At 37.5% G+C, this 23,128-nt stretch overlaps 1 protein-coding gene across 3 annotated transcripts in view; it reads right to left on the minus strand.

The window, feature by feature from the left end:
* Nucleotides 1-23,128, minus strand: part of LRRC28 (leucine rich repeat containing 28) — a 152,215-nt gene that overhangs the window by 94,229 nt on the left and 34,858 nt on the right. The gene's annotated exons all lie outside the window — the stretch shown is intronic.

Below are 23,128 nucleotides of genomic sequence, written 5' to 3' on the forward strand. Positions count from 1 at the left end.
GAGTCTAGTTGGTATCTAGTGGAATCTTACTGTGATTTCAAATTTGCTCATACCTGATGATTAATGAAGCTCAACATTTTAACATACATTTATTAGGCATTTAGATTTCCTCTTTAGGGAAGTACCTATTCAAGACTCCTGCTGATGCTTAAAACATTTTTTTTAATTTTTTTAATATTTATTTTTATTTTGAGAGAGAGAGAGAGAGAGCAAGTGGGAAAGGGGCCAGAGAGAGACGGAGACACAGAATCTGAAACAGACTCCAGACTTTGATCTGTCAGTACAGAGCCCAACGCGGGGCTCGAACTCACAGACTGCGAGATCATGACCTGAGCCAAAGTTAGACCCTTAACCAACTGAACCACCCAGGTGCCCCTTTAAAATTTTTTTAATTTCAATTTTTTTTTTTTTTTTAAAGACAGAGACAGAGCATGAGTGGAGGAGGGGCAGAGAGAGAGGGAGACATAGAATCCAAAGAGGGCTCCAGGCTCCAAGCTGTCAGCACAGAGCCCAACGCAGGGCTCAAACTCATGAACCACAAGATCATGACATGAGCCTAAGTCAGATGCTTAATGGACGGAGACACCCAGGTGACGCCCCCTCTCGGCCCCCCTGAACCCGCCAATGATTTTTTAAGCTAGACTGCTGGTCTTTTTCATATTGATTTGTAGGAGTTCACTACAGATAGAAAGCCCTTTGTTAGTTACATGTATTGCAAATATCTTCCCTCATGGTGAGACTTACCTTTTCATTATTTGACAATCTATGTCAAGTAGCAGGAAACGATGCCCCTCCATGCCAATTCTGGCCAACTGTCTGTTTCTATATAAAGTTTCACTTATTATTTATATGCATCATTAACATATTGTCCTTGATCACTTTCAGGCTACAATGGCAGAGATGAGCTAGGACAAAGACAGTGTTCTACTTCTTGTTCATTTTTTGTAAATGTGCTTGAAAAGAATGTGTATTCTTGAGTTGGCAGAGTATGTTATTCTACACATTCCATTAGGTTAACTTCATATTTGAAAAACAGGTTATAGAAATCATTTGAGACCTAGGATAATGTTATCTTCTGCCTGAGAAAATTTCTACTTGCTTCTGTCAGGCACTTGGGGACATAAGCAATCTGAATGCAGTGTCAAAAATTTTCATGGTTTTGACAGCCCAGATGACTGGAAGCTGGGCTGCGATCCATACAGAAGCTGCTTTATTTCAAATCCACCTTATGAAGTATTTCACCTGCAAAAATACCTCAGTATATACTGTAACAGATAAGAACTTTCAAAAACTAAACCCACAATACTATCATTATATCTAATAAAATCAAGAATCTTAATATTGTCTAATATATTATCCATGATCAATTTTCCCTGATACTTACCAAAAAAATGTGTTTTTACTACAGATTTATTTAAATCAAAAATCTAAACAGAGCCCAAAAACTGCATTTGGGCTGATATGATCCTTAAGTCTTTTAATCTGTAACAGTCCCTCCCTTTTGTTTCATGTTTTCATTTAAAGAAACGGTTATCTGTTGTGGAATTTCCAACATTCCAAATATGATTTATTGTATATTCATGGTATCATTTAAGATAATTACCTATCCCTTGTATTCCCTGCAAACTGGTAGTCTGAAAGCTTAAACAGATTCAGGTTCAATTTTCGTTGGTAAGACTGTATCTTATGGGTAGGGCTATATAGTTCCAATTACATCTCACTGGGAAGAAAATAATGTCTGCTTGACCCACTTTTCAATGATGTCAAGATTAATTAGTGAATTCAGGTGTCATCAGTCTGATCCGTCCAGTACAAAGTTCTCTATAGACTTTTTATCTACTGGTTCAGGAAGCTATTAATGATCTTTGCTGCAATGTATTATTTCATCAGATATTACAAAGTATTGATTTTCCTAATTTCAACCTTCTATATGTATTAGTTATAATTGTTCCATATAGAAAAACTCTCCTTAATTCAACTGGTTGCCCTGAAATATAATTGGTTTAGAAAAGGCAGAATGTTTAATTCTTTCCCTTTAAATTTTTCAGAAAGCTGGTCCCCTTATCAACCTCCAGAGTTTACTACTAAGTTTTTTTTTAAAGAGGGTCATTATGAATACATAAAAGTTAATATATCTGATGTATCTCAATCCATTTCAACTATTATTCTCCTTGATAGTCAAACTGTCCACCTCTGACTTCTGTATTATTTTCACATGACCACGATAGTCTTTGGCTGGTTCCCCGTTTTCTGGCACAACACGTCCCACATGCATCTTCCACATGCTGTGCCTCGACTAAGCAACTCAGGTTTGCTTCAGTGGGAAATAGCTTGTAAAGACTGCAATCTCTTTGGCCTGGGAATTCTTTACCAACTTCTTAGCTCACCAGAGCCTTTAAAAGAGATTTTCTCCCCCTCCAGTTTTTCTAATTGTCCTTAAACGAGGGTTGGGCTGAATTATCCAGAATACCAATTTTGTAAGCAGAAATCTTCAAGTAAGTAAAGCAGAAAGCATAAGAAAACAGACTAATAGAAGAATTTGTGAATGAGAGTACCAAAAAGCCTTTTACAGACAGCTTCCCTCAGTTGAATGTCTAAAAAAGGAAGACTGGTCAGAATAATCAACTAAGCTGTGGTTGAATTCAGAAAAGCTACAGAACTAGAGATTCAAGTGATAGTTCAGAGTGGCTTCTGAACCCAGAGGTTGGTTCCAAAAGTAGTTTTCTTAATTCACCAGCCAAAGAACCAGCAAAATATCACCCTTGCATTGGACTAAGAGCAACAGTAAAAGTCAATTAGGAAGCAAAATGGAAAATACCCATTAACGGGCCTAATGAGGGTGTGTACCCCTGGCAGCAAAATAAGGGGCCAGATAACACCCAACACACACCCTGGACACTAAGATTCTTACACATTATAGTGAACAAATTTTTAATACTCCAAATGCTACGTGTATGTATCGAAAGCTGATGTAAGAAGGGAGGGATCCTACAGGAAAAAACGGGCACCATTCTTTAATAGAATTCTTTCCCTTGAGAAGCGAAAACAGTCAAGAATACCTTTGTCAGATGGCTAACATGCTAAAAGATACTAAGAGTCACTATATGACTCTAACCTTTTTTGTCCCAGTCACACACACAACAAACAGTATTAATGGATCTTTAGTAAAAAGCACATCCTTCTGCATTTGAGTCTCCGATGAGCCCGCAGTCATGGCCAAGCCAACCTTCACTGCAGCCTTGTGAGACCCTAAGCAGAAGGTCCAGGTAAGCTGTGCCTAGACCCCCGACCCACAGACACTGAGAGAAGAAATGTATGAGCTTCCTTAAGCTGCTAAATTTGTGGTAATTTGTTACGCAGCAATAGATAACAAATACAGTGCCACAGGCTAGTATAATACTTTTATTTTAATATGTACTTCTGGTAACAGCTTGGAAAAAACACTGGCCTGAGTATCAGAAGACCTGGTGTAAGTTTCAATTCTACCTTATTAAGTAAACTTGTATAAGGCTCATAACCTTTCTGTGCGTCCAGATTTCCTATTTATAATCAAGGATAAAACCTGCCCTGAGAATAAGAGAAAGTGCATGAAACACTGAAAAGTTATAAAGCACTAAATAAGCCCAAATCCAACTGCTTCTCATCAACAGTTCTGCTACCATCACCTCCTGCCTGGGTTATTTCAGCGAACTCCAAACTTGTCTCCCAGTGTTTGTCCTTGACTCCTTATGTACACAGTTGCCCAAATGATCCCTTTAAACTTAAGTCATATCATCTCACTCCCCTGCTCACGATCCTCCAGAGGCTTTCCATCACATCTGGAAGAAAGTCCATAATGACCAGGGTCAGGCACAGTCTTTGCTGTTAATGAGCATAGTATACTGCACCTTAGCAAGATTCTCAATTTAGTCTCTTTTTTTATTATTTTATTTTAGAGGTTGAGAGAGAGCATAAGGAGTGGAGAAAGGCAGAGGGGGAGAAAATCTTAAGCAGGCTCCATGCTCAACATGGAACTCTAGGTGGGGCTCAATCCCACAACCCTGGGATCATAACTTGAGCCCAAATCAACAGTTGGACACTCAACCAACTGAGCCACCCAGGAGCCCCTGTAGTTAAGCACTTAATAGCATGCCCAGCCAAGTTTAAATACCTAGTAAAAGCACTACTGATAATAATAATAATCTCTTGATTACCTGGAGAAGGAGTAAAATTTACCGCTTTTAGAGTAGCTATTAAGGTATTATTATCATTGTTAGAAAATTACTAGTACTACTGAGCCTGGGTGGCTCAGTTGGTTAAGCGTCTGACTTCGGCTCAGGTCATGATCTCCTGGTTCATGGGTTCGAGCCCCGCGTCAGGCTCTGTGCTGACAGCACGGAGCCTGGAGCCTGCTTTGGATGCGGTGTCTCCCTCTCTCTCTGCCCTCCTCTGCTCATGCTGTCTCTCTCTCAAAAATAAAGACATTAAAAAAATTTTTTTAAGAAGTACACCTAGTACTACTAGCAATAACAATATGAACCCAATGCCTTTAAAAGATTAAATTTACTAAGCAAAAATATCTCCATACTAGATATCACTCATGTTCAGAATTACACAATAACCAATAGACACCACTTTCTGTCTCTGAAAACAGAGACCTCTCCTCTGCCCATCTCTAAGTCAGCCGAAACCTTGTTGGAACAGTGCCCTCTGTCTCACGAAAGCAAAGGTAAGGCCAAAGGCCAAGGAACTCTAAGTCAGTCCTCATGGGATATGGATTTTAAGAGCACAGGAATAAATCAAGAGGTAGAAGGAGGAGATATGGGAGGAACAAAGAAGAAATCCTGATGCCAGGGCTGGGCATTTGCCCTATTCAGATATTTAAAGAGTGGAGGAATAGGGAGGGTGCCTGGGCAGCTCAGTTGATGAAGCATCTAACTTCAGCTCTGGTCATGATCAGTTCCTGAGTTCAAGCCCCACATTGGGGCAGAGCCTGCTTTGGATCCTCTGTCCCCTGCCCCTTCCCTTCCCCCACTTGCTCTCTTTCTCTCAAAAAATCAACTTTTTTTTTTTTTAAGTGGAGGAATAGATCATTTTAAAAACTATTTTTATAGATTAGTGATTGTCTAACCACTTTTGGTCAAGAAGTTTGTGATGTTTTTAGTTTTCTTTCCTACACTTGTAGAGGGCAATTTTACAAGGAGAAATCTTACTGATTCTAAAGCTGATGTGATATAATTTGACACTTAAACTTACAGTAAATCCATTTTTGTTTCATATTACAGCGAATGATGATATACTAGGATCTGGAGCATGCACATTGTATCCTCCTCCATACCTGACCCACATCCTCCCAAATATGAGAAAAGAATTAATTGTTCATTTCTATTTGTCAAAAGTCTCACAAGGGATAAGATATTCTCTCCCTCTAAGAAAGTATGCTTCAGAATGGTCTGCCTCCAGTGTTTAGTCTAAGGCCAAATTAAAAAAAGATCACCAGGGTGGACAACTGGCCCTCGTCTGACAATGAAAGACAGAGTCTAAAAGAAACACATACAAGTTTCAAGGAGAAAAAAAAGTGGGAAGAAAAAGTCTTTGGGCGTCAAGGCTCTTCTCTAAATTCAGAGGCAATGGACCTCAAGAAGACTGAGGATATGCCAGACAAGAAGCACCAACAAGGAGGAAAAGCAGCCAGTGCTCAAATATTCAAGAAAACAACTACTGCAAACCCTCCCAGAGTGCAGTGCGCATCGCACAATGCTGAACATTAATGAGACCCACACAGTGTAGCAGAGACAACAGGAACCAAGGCTGTCTGGCAAGCAGGGGCCATGGGTGGTGTGTAAAATCAAGTTGTTGTTGTTGTTGTTTTAAATTTATCTCTTTCAGAGTTTTCATTTCCTCACACAGAAGCACATTACATATGTGTATTACCAACTCTTTTATATGTTATTTTGAAAGGTATTACAAATGTATAAAATAAATGGATAGAGTTAACTAAATTTGCTGTACTCTTTACCGAAAGACAAAGTGTGTTTTTTTTTTTAAGTTTACAAAAGTAAGAAATTAAAAACGCAAAGATGAAGGGTAATTTTGGGAAAGGAAACGATACATCATTTAGATACATGTGTGTTTAAACAAAACTGCCTTTTATTTTAGTGGCAGTGGGTTAGCTGAGTTCCTTTAAATAGTCAGGGATTTGCAAAGTGCAAAGCTCACGTAACGTAATCTGTGTTTTCCGCAAATCCCCATCGGTCTACTTACTTAAGAAATCCAGGCTTCCTGGCTGGATGCCGGCATGCCAAACCTGCCCAGTCGTGCATAGTTTTATTTCTGTTACTAAATTAGGAAACCAAAGCGGGCAATGTCTGGGCCAACAGCAAAAAGGCTCAGCATCATTAGTCTGCTTGTCTTCTTAAAAGCCGGATCATTTTAAGATTATTTAATTTTTAATTAGAGACACCAAAGTAATTTAGCCTAATACAGAGCAATACTAAGAAATAATTAAATGAAGACAAAGGGAGAAATACAAACGTTTAACAAAAGTATTCTTTTGAAATAGCCTTAATCATGGTGTTGAAAATAAACTACTACCATTCAAGGCTTAATGTGTCAATGACTGATATGGAAATACTGCCTTCTTTTTCTAAGCAGTGAGGAAGAAATGGGAAGTTATTCAGCACAATTTTTATAAAGATCTACTAACATACTTTATGCAGAGCACTGTTTAGAGAAACTAAGTAGAGCATTCAGGGACCTGCCTAAAGGAACACAAAGAAGGATTTCAAAAGAACAAAGTCATTTTGTTTATTTTCAGATTTGAGAATGACATAAAAATATAGTAGGAAAATACAATTTTCCAAATTCCAAATTTTACTTTCCCCTAACTAGCATAGCAAAGGGGTTTAAATTGTTAGGTAACATACCTTAAAATATTTTAAACACACCTGATACTTTTAGTAAAAGCTAAACCTTGACTCCTAAGGGTATTGAGAGAATTTTAGTGCTACAACATCGGAGTGATATTTCTCTTATAAACATTTTGTTAAACACAGATAAATTTCAAAGTAATATTTATTTTACTTTAGTTCTATGAAAGAATTAAAAAATCAAGCATATGCTATAAAATCTGTGTTTTATATGGATGAAATGTATATAAATACCAGAATTTAGACATTGTAGAAAAATTAAAATTTGAGTGTTATAATAGGTCCTGAAAGGCTGACCAAATATGACTTAAAGAAAAACAAATAAATATGTTCACAATATTTACTTCTTTAGCAATACAGACATTCATATTTATTTATAAAGAAGCCACAAAGAAAAGAACCCTTCCAGGAATCATTCAAATTGTTTGGTATCCTTTCATCCAATCTTTTTATACATATTTCCATGATTTCTACACAACACTGAAATGCATTTAAGTAATCTGATGTGAGACAAAACCCAGAGCTTTCATCTTCTTTTTGCTCAACTCCCACCACCAAGATCTGGCCAAAAGTGAGGAGGAGAAGCAGGTCACAGGGGCTGGATAAGCAGAAGCGATCTCTCTCGCTCTCAAGGCTATTCGTCAACTGTCCATCTTACTGAAGTCACAACGCACACCATTTCCATCTGGCCCCCTTGTCTGGCCCTTCACTGTCTCTATATTATTGACAAGAGGCACACTGCTGTGGAAGGCACAATAAAATTAGAGACATAAGCTTAAAGTCAATAATTACATAAAAAAAAATAAAAGTAATCGATTGATTAGAAATTATACTCAATAATGTAATAATCCCCATCGATCACTTTGATAAAAGGTCTTCCAGACTCTCTTTTTATTTTTTTTAAATGTTTATCTATTTTTGAGAGAAAGACAGAGTGTGAGCAGGGGAGGGGCAGAGAGAGAGAGAGAAAAACAAAGAATCCAAAGCAGGCTCTAGGCTTTGAGCTGCCAGTACAGAGCCCGAAGAGGGACTCAAACCATGAACTTGTAAGAGCAAGACCTGGGCTAAAGTTGACACTTAACTGATCAAGCCACCCAGGCACCCCCAGACTCTCATCGTTATCTTCTTATTGCTACAAAAAGAAGCATGTATACAGATGAAGTACCCAAAAAGAAGGAAAAAATAATTTTCTGATTGTAAAAATATCAATGAAATTTAATTTTTCAAAAGAAACTTGAAAAGGAAAAGAACAAAATGGGAAGACATACATGGCCTCCTTTCAAACCTCCTATAAAGCTACAGTAATCAAACCAATGTGGTACTGCCATAAGGAGAGACATAAAGACTAATGGAAGGAACGTTAGAAATAAACCCATGTTTACAGACAACTGATTTTCAACAAAGGTACCAAGAAAATTCAACAAAGGAAGGATAGTCTTTTCAACAAATTATGTTGGAACAACTGAATATCCCATATATAAAATGAGAGAATATGAAGAGACAAGCCACAGACTAGGAGAAAATATTTACACATAATACATCTGATAAAGGACTTGCATCCAGACAAGAACAGGACAAACTTGCTGTAAACGGTCATTTAAGTAAACATTTTAGGCTTTGTGAACCAGAGAGTCACTGTCACAACTACTCACTTCTGCCACTGTACATTCAATATGTGTATGAATAGGCATGACTGTCTTCCAATAAAACTTTATTTACAAAATCAGGTGGAGGCCCATCAGATCTGGGGGGCATCAGATTTGGCCCATAGGCCAGAGTTTGCTAACCCCTGGTCTCCAACACATCCTTCCAAGTTATCTGATTCCCATTCTATGAGAGCTATTTCACAACTCTGTAAGTTGTAGATTACTGATAGCAATGTAAAATAATCCTTATTTATAAACACAAAAATAAATTATGTTCAATGGAGGGACAACCCTCTGTGGAAAAAAGGTTTTGTTTCCATTTTTAGTTCATTTTAATATTCTTAATCTATAAATGCTCTGTTCTTTGCATCCTCCTTTGAATTGGTTGTAATACCTCATTTAACAGGTTGAATAAAAGGTTTAACACATCTAAAAATTTTTATATCTGTATGGAAATCATTACCTTCTCATATTTTATGAAAATTATCCTTTAACATCAGAATATATAAAGAACTCTTACAACTAATAATACAAACAACTGAATTTGAAATTGAGCAAAAGATTTCTAAACAGATACACTTCACCAAAGAAATGGCAAATAAGTACAACAAAAAGATAATGACTTAGTCTGTTCAGGCTGCTATAATAAAAATACCATAAATTGGGTGGCTTAAAAACAGAAATTCGGGGCATCTGGGTGGCTCAGTCGGTTAAGTGTCCAACTCTTGATACTGGCTCGGGTCACGCTCCCAAGGTTGTGGGATTGAGCCCTGAGTCCCAGGCTCCACGCTGCACATGGAGACTGCTTGGAATTCTCCCTCTTCCTCTGTCTCTCTGGCCATCACCCCCATTTGTGTGTTCTTTCTCAAAGAAACAAAACAAAAACAACAGAAATTTATTTCTCAGTGTTTTGGAGGCCGGGGAGTCCAAGATCAAGATGCTGGCAGATCCAGTGTCTAGTGAGGGCCTGCCTTCTTATTACCTACCTTTTCACTGTGACCTGACATGGTGGAAGGGGTGAGGGAGCTTTCTTGGGCTTCCTTTATTAAGGGCACTAATCTCACTCTTGAGGGCTCTGCCCTCAATTACCTAGTTACCTCCCAAAGGCACCAATTCCTAAAACCATCATCTTGGGGGTTAGGATCTCAACATATAAATTTTGGGAGGACACAGATGCTTAATCTTTAGTTATTAGGGAGATGCAAAATAAAATCCTAATGAGTTGCTACTATACAGCCACTAGCATAGCCACAATAAAAAGACTGGAAATACCAAACGTTGGCAAGGATAAGGAGGAACTAGAACCCTCATACACTGCTAGCAGGAATGTAAATGGTACAGCCACTTTGGAAAGTAGTTTAGCAGTTTCTTTCAAAGTGAAAAATATAGCTAACCACACTTACTCCCCTAGGCATTTACCCAAGAGTAAGGAAAACATGTGCCCACAAAAAGCTTGCACACAAATGTTCACAGCAACATGATTCGTAACAGCCCCAGTTAAAAAAAAATGTAATCGTCAATCACCTAGTGAATAAACAAAATGTGGCACATCCACACAATATTACTTAGCAATTAAAAACACCAAACTACTAAAACCTGCAACAACATACATGCAAGAACTTTATGCTAAGTAAAATAAGCCAGACACAAAAGGCTACATATTACATGATTTGCATTATACGTGATCTCTAGAAAAGGCAAAACTATAGAAATAGATTAGGGGTTGGCTGTGGGTAGGAACAGTGGCTAGGGACAGAAAGGAACTCGGGGGCTTCTGGGGATGATGGACATTTCTAAAACTAGATTGTGATAAGGGTTCTTCAACTGGGTACATTTAATAAGATTCCCCAAATTGAACATGTAAAGTGGTAAATTTTATGCTGTATAAATTGTACCTCCGTAAAGATGTTTAAAAAAAATTCAGTGGGCAGTAGTTTAAATGAATTGTTAACTCATGCCAGGAACATAATTACTGACCTTGTTATAAAAATTAACAAGATATTATTTAGAGGACTTTAAAATGTAACGTGAGGGAAAACAAGTTGTGTGCAGGTCACACGTTGTCAATCAGTTGCAGACAGTGCCCCGGAGGTAAGTAAACTGAAATGCTATTTCTAGCTTTTCTGTTTATATATCATAACTTCACATAGTTTCTGATTCAGAAGTGGTTAGAATTGAAACTATCAATAGGAGATAAACACTTATATCTTCTATTATGTCATGTCTTTTAGTAGCGGACACAGTCTTTCATCACTCATTCCATGCCCTTCATAAAATGAAACCTGTTAGAGTTCGAAGAAATTTAAGGATGTTGGATTTTAGTGATAGAAGGTATATCAGAACCCATCAAGTTAAAACCTATGTAGCACACTGAGCAAGAAAATGGAGACAGAGGGAGTAAGTGACATTAAGTTTATAGGCTTTGGTTTATTGAAAGTTCACAGTTCTCAAGGCTCCATGGACTTTTAAGTGTAGGAAGCTTAAATAGCTGCAGCCATAAAGTCCAAAAGCAATTTCACAGGCTATCATAGGCACCACCAAGAGCATTCAAAAAATATATATAAATGATGATTGATACTTTAGAGAAAAATTCTTAAGAAGTACAGAATAGGTAAAATTAGTATTTAGTGTTGATTTAAAAAGCTGACTGGATCTACTATATTTAGAACCTCAAAAGACAAAGAGAAGAAAACTCATTTTTCTCTTTCATTTAAAATTAACAGTATTCTATAGTCCATAATATATCATTCATTAAATATATTTGGTTCTTATATTGCTAAATAATGCAGGGATATGATATGTATAAAATATATATATTCAATTATGCCACTGGATCATTTCACTTCAAGTGAACAAAGCATGGAAATTTATCTCTGAACACGGCAGTCCCTCTCGTGTGTATACAGATTGCAGGGCAACAAGTATGAAAGACAGTATGAGCGAATCCTCCTTCACTGGTTATGCAGAAAAATTAGTAAAGAAAAATTGTCTCATGTGCTCAAATAGGTAAAATATTCAGCCACCCAGTGATAGCACAACAGAAATCATGATTTGGGTTTGGGATACATACAACAATATGCATAATTGTGCATAGTTTTAGAACATGTTTTCCAGGCTGTATTTGCTCTGCTTTAGATTAAACATCTTTTTCAAGTCATGCAAAGATAAAATTACATGAATATTTCTTTGGTTACTCAACTGAAGATTTAAATGATAAGATTTTTTAATCTTATTTATAAAAAACTTACACCCTCATTCATAAAAAGTACATACTTAAATTTTAAATTTATTTTTCTTTAATGTTTATTCATTTTTGAAAGACAGAGACTGAGACAGAGAACAAGCAGGGGTGGGGCAGAGAGAGAGGGAGCACAGCATCTGAAGCAGGCTCCAGGCTCTGAGCTGTCAGCACACAGCCTGACGTGGGGCTCGAACCCACGAACCGTGAGATCATGACCTGAGCCGAAGTTGGATGCCTGACCAACTGAGCCACCCACCCGCCCCTACATACTTAAACTTTACAAGAAGGTACAAATGGAAAAAGGAAAGAAAGATTCTGAATTATTCTAAACATCCATATGTATCTTTCAGGATTATTTCAACATTTTACAATAATGACTATAAAATTATACTAAAAATTATCTCATTTAAGGAAGATGGGATTCATATTAAAAACCTAAATGTATAAGTAAATAATATGACTTCTACAAAGCCTACTGTTACTCCTGAAAAAATAAATACTAAGATACTGATACTGTAAGTTCACACTAAAATAATAAATAACATTTTTAAAAATTTTTGGGAGACAGACAGAGAGCGAGTTAACGGGAGAGGGACAGAGAAAGAGGCAGAGAATCCCAAGAAAGCTCCATGCTGTCAGCAGGGCTCGATGTGGGGCTCTATCTCACAAACCATGAGATCATGACCTGAGCTGATATCAAGAGTTGGATGCTTAACCGACTGAGCCAACCAGGTGCCCCAATACCAAACTTTTGAAATTAAAAAGAAAATCATCATCAAAACACACCTGCCAGACTTTAATTCTCTTTCAGAAGAAGTCAGGGGCAGGAATGTCAGCAGATCTATCCAAGAAACAGAGAAGACATGCAACCAACTAATGACATTTATTGCAAGCATAAAGGGACATTAATTTTTTAAAGCCTCTGACACTTTGACAGCCACAGTTTTGACTTACAAGTAAATACACAATGAAAACTAACACAATTTGTTTGGAAACAACATATCTGTGTAAAATTTTGATTTTTTAAAAAGGAATAGTAAAAAGGATTAAACAAAGAACTGTGATGTCAGCCGTCGGCAGCGAGGGGAGAGGTTGGCAATAAGTCGTATCAAACTAAATTTTAATTACTTCTCATTACATCAACCCTTGGCAAATCATAAATCTTTCCATTCACTAAAACAATCATTACCTTTAAAATTACTTGCAAGAAGACAGTATGATTTAAAACTTTTAACAGGTTAAAACGATTTAAAGATGAAGCAAAGAACAAGTTCAAATAAAATATGAAACAAAATAAATGTTTTATGCATTGAAGACAATACTTATTAGGAAATAACCCATATGCTGCCAGTTAGTTTTTCTTCACAATTATACAGTTTGACCTAAAACTATAATTTTCTGATCATGTCACAAAAACAATATACTGAAATCAAGGTAAAAAAATACTAACAGCTATAAAATAACCATGAAAATACAACCTTCTTAAATGTATCTATTTAAAACTTGCTTGTTCCAAAGACTGGCTCATAAATACAAATCAAATCACTATGAATATATGAAAAACCTATTTAATACTCAAAAGCTCTTCAGTAAAAATGAACTATGTACCCCAAGTTTTGCCAAGATACCAAAACTACGACAGAAATTACTCCACACCACCTTGAAAATACTGTGCTGCAGGCTGATTTAGATCCAAAAATAACAATTAAATCTCTGAATTTGCATTAAGAAATGGTGCCTAAAAATATATATTTTCTAAGTTCTCAAGAACATTCACTCCAAAAAATTAAGATCGTTGATATGCATCAGCTTTTTTTTTAATACCCTTAATTCCTGGTATTCGTGATGACATATGGTTATGAACCCATCATGGGCCTTCTATCACTGCAACCACAACACTTGGCAAATTATTTAAGCAAAAGATTTTAACTTGTAGGAGTAGTTTTTCAAATCTGTAATTCAGAATGACAATCCTGTCAGGATTGTGTGTGACAGACTAGGAGGTGGATACACTGGAGAGATAAAATAATGAGAAATACTCGAATCCACATCATCTGCTCCTGAACACCACTGCACGTCAGCTCAGGCCCTCAACCTCATGCATGACTTCTTAAATCCTCTCCAACTGACCTCAGTACTGTCTTCACGGTTCCCAATCAGCACCAAGCTCGTAAGATACCATGGTAAGAAAAATTAATTGTACAGAGAAAGGGAAGAATAACAGCACTGCCTGCAAAGTGAATTTGGAAATACCCCCCTTAGGATTTCAAACTGGGTCGCTGCTATTATGATGTTAGCTGCTTTTAAATCTTTTCACAAAGGAATGGACCATGGAAAGGAATTCAACATGCCTTAGCCAGTAGTGTGATTGATGGGAGAGGCTTTCCAAGTTTCAAAGGACTAACTTTTCTCCTTTTGCCTTTAAAAAGTATCATCACAATGAACTTTTGTTTTTCAGACACTTGGCACGTGTTCTGCCATTTCCCTTCACATCTTTCCTAAAAAGGAGTATTTTCTCTATTTATTTGACACTGAGAAGGATGCATGGTCCAGAACACAAAACTTCTTTTCTTTTAGAAGAATTTTAATGGCCATTTTTATTCCAAAGTTTTTCCCCAATTTTCAAAGCTTGGAAAAGTTTGTAAATAAAATCTTAAAGTTTTAGCTCCATTTGTAACTATTGTACAATATGTAATAATATCAATAGTAAAAACACTTTTTCTGAGAAATCCATGTGTTTTTAAGGTTCATTTATTTTGAGAGAGAGTGTGCACGGCTGGGGGAGGGGCAGAGACAGAGCATCCCAAGCAGGCCCCAGGCTATCAGTGCAGAGCCTGACACAGGGCTCGATCTCACAAACTGCGAGATCATGACCTGAGACGAAATCAAAAGTCAGATGCTTAACCGACTGAGCTACCCAGGCACCCCAGAAAAACCCACATGCTTTATCTAATGTAGTCTACCAAGATAATTTTATGTAAAAACCTGAATAAAAAAAACTATCACTATAACATTACTAATATATATTTAGCTATGGTATAAAACTACCTTACTAATAGAGTATTATGTATAACAAAGACACTAGTAAGGTAATGTTGTATCTGTGAGAGACACTGAAAGAACAGATTCTGAATATGAGTTTAGGACTCTAACAGACAATTCATTACTCAGTGGTCATCTAGCAAGCTCAGGATGGGCAAGTTGTTAGATTTTATCCCTCTATCCTTTAGTTGTCAAATGAGTATCTTAACCGCTCTGCACTGCACCAAGATAACTGAGTACTAACACACTCAGTACTTCTCTATCCTCTCCGTCTAGTCTCTTCTTTGGAAGTACAAATATTAGTTTAGGATATTAGACAATAAAGTAACATGAGCTCCTTTGAAATCTGGGTCTAGATTTTGTTCATGTTCACCGTCCCCCCCTTCCTCTAATACACAGCATGGTACTTTGAACCAAGAGATAGTTCTTTGTTAGGTGGATGAAACAGTTAAGTACCCCAGGTAATGTAGATAATCCCACAAAATAGAGAAAAGTCTATTTAAATGCTGACCATACATATACAGCCTGGTGACATCAGAGGGGTGCTCTGCCAAAGATTAATTATTTGGATTCTTTATTAGTGAGAAAAAAAGTGCTAGCTAGTTATTTTACCAGCACTGATGTGGAATGAGTGAAAAGCTGATTCTCCCTAGGAGGATAAAGTACCCTGAATTTCTAGAGTAGCCACCAAGGAAGGTAAAATGGGTGAAGAGCCATGATCATCTGGGGGGAGGAGGTACCATAAGATCCTTTGTGTTTGAGGATTCAAAAACAGAGCTGCTCTATTTTCCCTGAGTTGATCTCTGAGCTACAATGGAAGAGACAGCAATGAAACCAGGGCTGAGCAGTGTTCCTGGAGTCACCAGCGTTCCTAGAAACTGTAACTCAGGGACCGCCAATGTGGACCACCAGTGACCAGTCTGTACCCACAGGAGTAGGCTCAGCACTTCTGAAGAAGCACTACACGCTGTGCTATCGTCTGTCGATTACGCCAATAACGTCTCACCAAGTAGGGCAGTGAGCCATGGTGGAAGCTCTGGAATGACCAGGCTCCATTCCTACTCTGTGCTCCAGCAGGAAGGCTGGTATGTTCCCCTCCCCACCTCCACATCAGACCAGTGAGCACAGAGATTCCAGAACTATTTAGGTGGCAACAGGACAGGTCTAAGAAGAGACACTAGATTTCATTTCGATAAAGCAGTAAGAGGCTCAACTGGAAGAAAAACACATTTTAAGAAAAAATAGGGGGACCTGGATGGCTTCGTCGGTAGAATGTCCCACTCTTGATTTCAACTCAGGTCATGATCCCTAGGTTGTGGGATCGAGCTCTGCATCAGCCTCTACGCTGAGCATGGAGCCTGCTTGAGACTCTGACTCTCTCTCTCTCTCTCTCTCCCCCTCTCTCCTTCTACCCCTCTCCCTGACACACACGCTCTTTCTCCCTTTCCCTCTCTAAAAAAAAAAAAAAAGGAAAAAAGTAATAAACTTGACCATACCTGAAGGCTGAGATTTTAGAAAAATTCATGCCAGTTATATGTAGTACATATTTCTGTGTTTGTGTATTTTATTTTTGCATACATATGTCCTTTTGTTATTTTTTAGAATTTTTATTATTAAAGTACAACATAGACTGCTTTAATGTTTTTAATTTGGACTAAAAATCTTTCCTTTTTTGGTATGCAAAACAACTTTTCAAGGATAAAAACATTTCAAAAAAATAGGCTGATTTATATGCCAGATGTAAGCAACATCTTTTCTGACTCCTGGTTACATTTTGTTGTTTGTTTCTTACCACAACCTTCTCTCATGGGAGTTTATAGCAAATTGCAAAAGCATCAGGCTTCTGTTGACTATCAAGAATGAGAGGATGCTTCTAATATCCACTAGCCCTTGTGGTCTTTACCAAAGGGTGAATCCAAAAAATGTTTGCCAAGTGGCTCTGCACTGATGGAAAACCTGCCTTAATATTCCTTTATTTGTAAGTGCATGGTATTTGTCTTCCTAATAAATCACATAATTTTACTTAATCAAGTCAGAAAAGACCTTTGGAATAAAATGAGTTTAAATTTGCTCTGTAACAATTAATGTTCCAGTTCTGATGCTGGAAGTAGGAGAAGGCAATATACAAACGTTTAAGTGCTACCTAATTTATACATATGAAAACATGCAGGTTAGCAATCAGATGAGAAATCAAAGAACATCTAATAGGACTCCCACTCCAAGACACAACAGGGTCACTGACACCAGACTTGTTCCCCACTAAAATACAATAAAACATTCAAAAACATATGAGGCAACAGTTCTCAAGCAATAGACAGGAAACAGAGAACTCTGATCTTTGAAATACAGGAAACACAAGAGTTGAGGGATGTGTTGGATGTGGCTTTCTGCTAAGGGGCTCACGCTGGGCCACAGCACAGGGAAGTGGAGCCCAAGCCGTGCTCGGTGGTCTCGCAGAGCGCAAGAGCCAAAGGTCCGGCCTGGGTAGCTGAGGCAGCTGGAAAATGTAGGACAGGATACGAAAGGGCAGCAAGCTGTGAGAGGGTGAATGGGTGTTTAATGAAGAGCATACAGGAGAACACAAAAGAAGGTAGTGAGCAGAAGACGATGAGCAGGTTATCATCCAACCTTAGATCGGGAGAAAAACAGTATTTTTTAAATAAGAACAAAGCTTCGGGGACCTGTGAAACGACTGTCAAATGATTTAACGTGGATAACTGGGGTTCCCAAAAGAGAGGAAACAGGGCAGAAAAATATCTGAAGAAATAATGACAGAAAACTTCCCAATTTGGGAATCAAGAAAACCCCAACTGGGATATTTTAAAAATCCTACATTGTGTCACATCGTAAACAAACTGCTAGGGAAAGATAAAGAGAAAAATTTTAACATAGCCATGGACAAAAGATATTATATACAGTGTAACAATGATACAAATTGCAACTGATTTCTCATCAGAAACAATGGGGTCAGGAGACAATGGAAGGTCACCTTCATAAAGTGCCAGAAAGAAATCCTGTGAACTGAGAATTCTATATCCAGAGAGAAGATTCTTCAAAAATAAGGACATTTTTGCATAAAGAAAATTGAGACAGTGCATGACCGGCAAACCTGCACCACAAGAAATCCTACAGGAAGTACTGTGAAGAGAAACAATACCAGATAGAAACTACAACTACAGGAAAGAATGAAAAGCACAAGTAATAGAACATACGTGGGTAAATACAAAGAATATCTTCTTTTAATGATCTTGATTTCCTTTAAAGACAACTGACTGTTGCAATATAGACACTACATTGTAGAGTTCATAACATATATAGAAAAAATATGATAAAGTAACATAAGGAGGGTACATGAAGTATACTACTGGGATGATTCTTACAATTTATATTAAGTGGTAACATATAAGTGAACTGTAATAAGGATACATATATATGAAAATATACATCCATAAAAAGCCTTACACAAGAATGTTGGATATTAGCTGTATTCATCATAGTCCAAAGCTAAAAGAAACCTGTATGTCCATCAAGAGGAAAATAAATATATAAACCGTATATTCAAACATTAGAATACCGCTCTGCAAATTAAAGAAGATTGGGCTACCAATATATGCAACAGCATGGACACATTATTGTGAGTGAAAGAAGCCAGCCACAGCAAGCGTTCTGTATGGCTGTGCACGTATTACGTGCAACCACAGGTTACATTAGTCTGTGGTCACAGAAGTCAGAGGAGTGTTCGCCTGTGGCACACAGACTGGAGAACACATGAGAGTACTTTCTGGGGTAGTGGAAATGTTCTATATCTTGACTATGATATTGATTACGTGGGTATGTACATTTGTCAAATCTCCGAAGTGTACATTTGTGCATTCCACTCTATGTAAATTTTACCTCAATAAAACAACTGTAAGGCAAAAATGGGAAGAACAAAAATTAAAAGAAAAGTACAAGAGAGGAGATGGCTATGATAACTGTTCAAGTTAGGTGTTGGGAGTGTGGGGGCTCATCATTCTATTCTGTGTCCTTTTGTATTTCAAATTTTCCATAATAAAAAGTTTTTCTAAAAAGAAAGGCAATAATAATGGATCACTAATACATTTGTACAATGTATTAATAATTAATAATGTATATTTCAAATTTGCTAAGAGTAGATCTCAAGTGTTCTCACCGCGCATGTGCACACAGTAACTATGGGAGGTGATGGATATGTTCATTACTTTCATTGTGGTAATCATTTCACAATGTATACGTATATCAAAAAATCATGTTGCATACCTTTAAAATATATAATTTTTATGTGTGAAAAATAAAGGTCAAAAATAAAATTGTAAGATAACACAGTAAAAAAAAATTAGCCAAAACATTTATTTAACTTTCTCCTTACGGTATGTGGATACAAACCTATAGAACTCATTGCCAAATAAAATACAAAGTTATTAAAATAATAATTTTTCTTAAAGGGAACTAAGTCTGCTCAGGCAAATAGTGCTTCAAGGTTCCAAAGTTTTTATACCATAGACCATGATGTCAATAATCCAGAACAGTTTGGTTTTTTTTTTTTTGAGTGATGATTTATTCATCTTGGAGACAAGTTAAGTCCATACTATTAAATTGGCCTTATTCTTTCAGGCCGGGTTTTGGACTAAGGAAGATGTTTCAAGCAGGTGTATCAAGCACCCTTCTTCAGTCCACGGTGCATGATGTCTGTTGGAGCCCCATGTGTGTATCTCTCAGAGCTACCACTTCCGTGTTCTTTGGTCAGGGCTCCACTGCAGTATCCATATCCCAGTGGCTGAGGCCTTTTCCACAGAAGGCTGCTGCTATGCCACATGCATGTAGGTACAACAGGCCCCAGGGACCCTCTCATCCAAGCAACTCTGAACCAGTAATTTGGGGGAGTTGATGTTTTCACGCTTAGGCCTCTCAACACTTGAGCAGGATGATTCCCACGGATGTGTTTTACGTGGGATTAAGCTGTCATGGCCCACTGTGGTGGCTGGTGGAGGAGTTCAGGGCATGCCACCCCAAAATACGCGAGTCTGGCATATTAGTTATTTTGAGTTAAAGACACTGGAAAGTGGCAGAAGCAAGGAGGCACGTTTCTCCCTAGAAGCACGAGAGAAACTCCCATGTAAAAGGCGTCCTCCCTGTACCAGGAGGGAGACATTCTTATCGCCAGAAATGGAGAGTCGAGGCCCAGGGAAATCTTAATGAACCAAACTTGTTAAGCCAACCTTTACATTCCTAGTCACTGTTTCACAACTAACTGCCCTAGCCCAAACCCCTTTGTCTGGTCACATTTTCATAACTACTACCCTTTGTCCAATCTAGTGTAGAGGTGTTTGGCTTTAACCACTTCTTCGGGTCTTCATTTTTCTCGTGAGGTTTCCTTTGCACGTGTAAAAATTACTAAGTAAAATCTGTATAGTTTTCTCCTGTGGATCTGTCTTATGTCAGTTAATTCTTGGGCCGAGCTGGAGACCCTAAGAGGGCAGAGGAAAGGTGGCACCTCCCCTACACTGACTTAGTAACACATTCTTTCTAAGCTGCCTCTACATTCCTGTATCCTGTCACTACTTCCCAACAGTGTTCTCTGTTCTTCCTAAAAAATGACCTGTGCTCAGGGGGAAAAAAAAAGAGAAAGATGTCTAATATGGTGCAAAGAGGAAAAAAAAAACAGATGACAGGATGAACCACTTTATACACATACTATTGCTAACATACAGATCACGCCGTTGTTAACCCTCTACTACTAGTAAGAGCCTTTGCAACTTCCAAGCGTTAAGAGTTAAGCAAAGAGGAGAGTTCAAGATACAATTAATCCTATTCCCCAGAATGGCCATGTGAAGCCTTTGGCCGTGTTAAGTGGAGCTCTTTTGGCTGTTTGGCTTCATAGAAGCCAACAAGAGCGATCTTACGCACAAAGCCTATGAGCCGTAAGAATACAACTAGTAACTGGGATACTAAAGAAAACATAGAATGTCTCTGCCTCCATCTTCTGTGTATCTCCTTCATCTTTCTTTCTTTTTCTGTTTCCCAGTCCGTGTGCCTACTTCCCAGTGCCTCACAAGATTACACAGCATTGTGCAACAGCCCAGAGAGAAAGAGAGGTTGATTTTCTTTTTCCAATTTCCCTGCTCTCTCTTATTCTCTTTCCTTGCCCCTCACCAGCCTCTTCTAAAATTCCCAGGATGAGAACTGTCCTGCTTGGGTCAGGTGTACCAACACCAGGACCAATCAGTTGTAGAGATAAGGCCACGTCACAAGGTAGGAAAATGGCCGGACACACAATCTAACAGAATGGGGGAAAGAGACATCCCAGAAGATGAGTTCCAGTCCACAAGGCCACCACTACCATGTGGGTATTGGCAGACAGCTCAACAGAATCAGCCACTATGAGTCATGGATGTGTTTGAGAAACTGGTAGAAACACTGGACCTTTTTCATAACATGTACATAATCGCAGATACCAAACTGTGTGCAAACTACATGGCGTTCATGAAACCCCTGTAATCCCTTCTTAGCTCCTAATTTTAAAACTCTATACGCATCTAGATTTTTCAAATGTTTCAGATTTTTCAAATATCGGTATAAAACTTTTCAAATTTTAAATACTGAATACAAAATTATATTCAAAGGTTTTCAACCACAACAAATACACATAATGAAATGTTAAGTCTTTGAGGAAATAGGACACATAGAAGTTTATATCATACATAATAGCCAGGACTGGGTGGAGCTAACAATCAAACATCAAATGATCTCTACTGTCATCAAATGGAGACAACATGGGAGCCCTCACATTTTTTTTTTTTAACTACACTTAGAATATTTCCCACTGTATATGATCAACACGATCAAACACTGGGGGACATGTACCTAGCCCCATTGCCATTCAAATCATAACACTCGCAATTACCTCATAAAAAAATAAAGTGAACCAAATAATTAGTAAGATCTAGTCCACTGCTACTCATGATGGCCTAGAATGAAAAAAATCTACATATGGCTCAGTCAAAAGTTTCTATTCAAAATACAGCTATTACTGTATGTAATTTTACTCAAAACAGGCAAAACCAAACATATACAACAGAAGAGAGCTATGGAAACAAAACCAGAAATAAATGCTTACAATCACGCAACAGGTGAAATATAAACTAAAAATGATATGAAAGCAGTCCAAAAACCTATACCCTTCACTGGTTATTAGGAAGCAGTCAATGATATCAGTAGCACATCCTTAATCTCCAAGAGTATATAATGGAAGGAAATGACCACATTCTACCACAAAATGTTCTTATATTACAGGAAAAAACAGAATAATAGAATATAAGGAACAATGGTTTAACAGAGAACTGCATTTGTCATATGCTCCTTAAATTTATATGAAAAAGGATTTATAAGTACAGTATTATATTCATGTATTTTGATTCTACAATAGATCTTGTAGAAGTTTCATATATGAGAGTATAAAAACCCGAAGTATTATCTTTACTGATACATTTCCCAGGCAATCTCCAAAAGAGAATCTAATTTCCTGAGTATCTGAATATATAAACTCCTTGAAAGCTAGAATGATAAAACACCACTGAGCCTGATTACATACAATAAACTCTAAAGGAAAAGATCAGATTCCTACACCACATTAAAATTTTTTGTATTAACTGTAACTGGAAAATGTAAGACAGTAATTATATGGGGTTAAAGAATTTCTTAAGCAGAGTCAACTGCTGTACTCTTTTTGTAAATATTGAGCCTACATATTAAGGCCAGCATGTAAAGTCTAAAAATTAATCAGTTATAATGCTTCACTCAGAAATTTTTATATTTGAAAACCTTTAGAGAAGGTGTCTTTTATATCACAAAGAAATATTACAGATTTTTTCATTCATGGATTAAACATGAGTAGTTTTTAACATTCTCACATGACCCTGAAGTCCCACAACAGGTAGTAATTTGTAATTCTGGTTGAGTCACACATTTCACCCGGATACACTAAGAGACTGGTTGGTGTTCCTGAGTTACTAAGTAGAAATAAGCCTCAACAATGTGACATCTGCCTTTTTCTCTGCTCATTCTTGAATGCAAAGTAACTTCCATATAATACCTAAAGCACAAGTTAAAAAAAATTTTTTTTACATACTTCATCTTTTTTCTGTTTTTTAAATATGGAAGATGACATATGGCAAAACTTGCAAATGTATGGATTCACAAAGGAAGGTCCCTGGATGCTCCCTACAAGAAAGTCACGGGGTTTAATGGTAGCTCAAGAGAATGCAGAATTTTGG

The sequence above is a fragment of the Lynx rufus genome, unplaced genomic scaffold, assembly GCF_022079265.1.
Source record: "Lynx rufus isolate CCGP_SWC_20201006 ecotype Redwood Valley unplaced genomic scaffold, mLynRuf1.p SCAF_21, whole genome shotgun sequence".
Classification (NCBI taxonomy): Eukaryota; Metazoa; Chordata; class Mammalia; order Carnivora; family Felidae; genus Lynx; species Lynx rufus.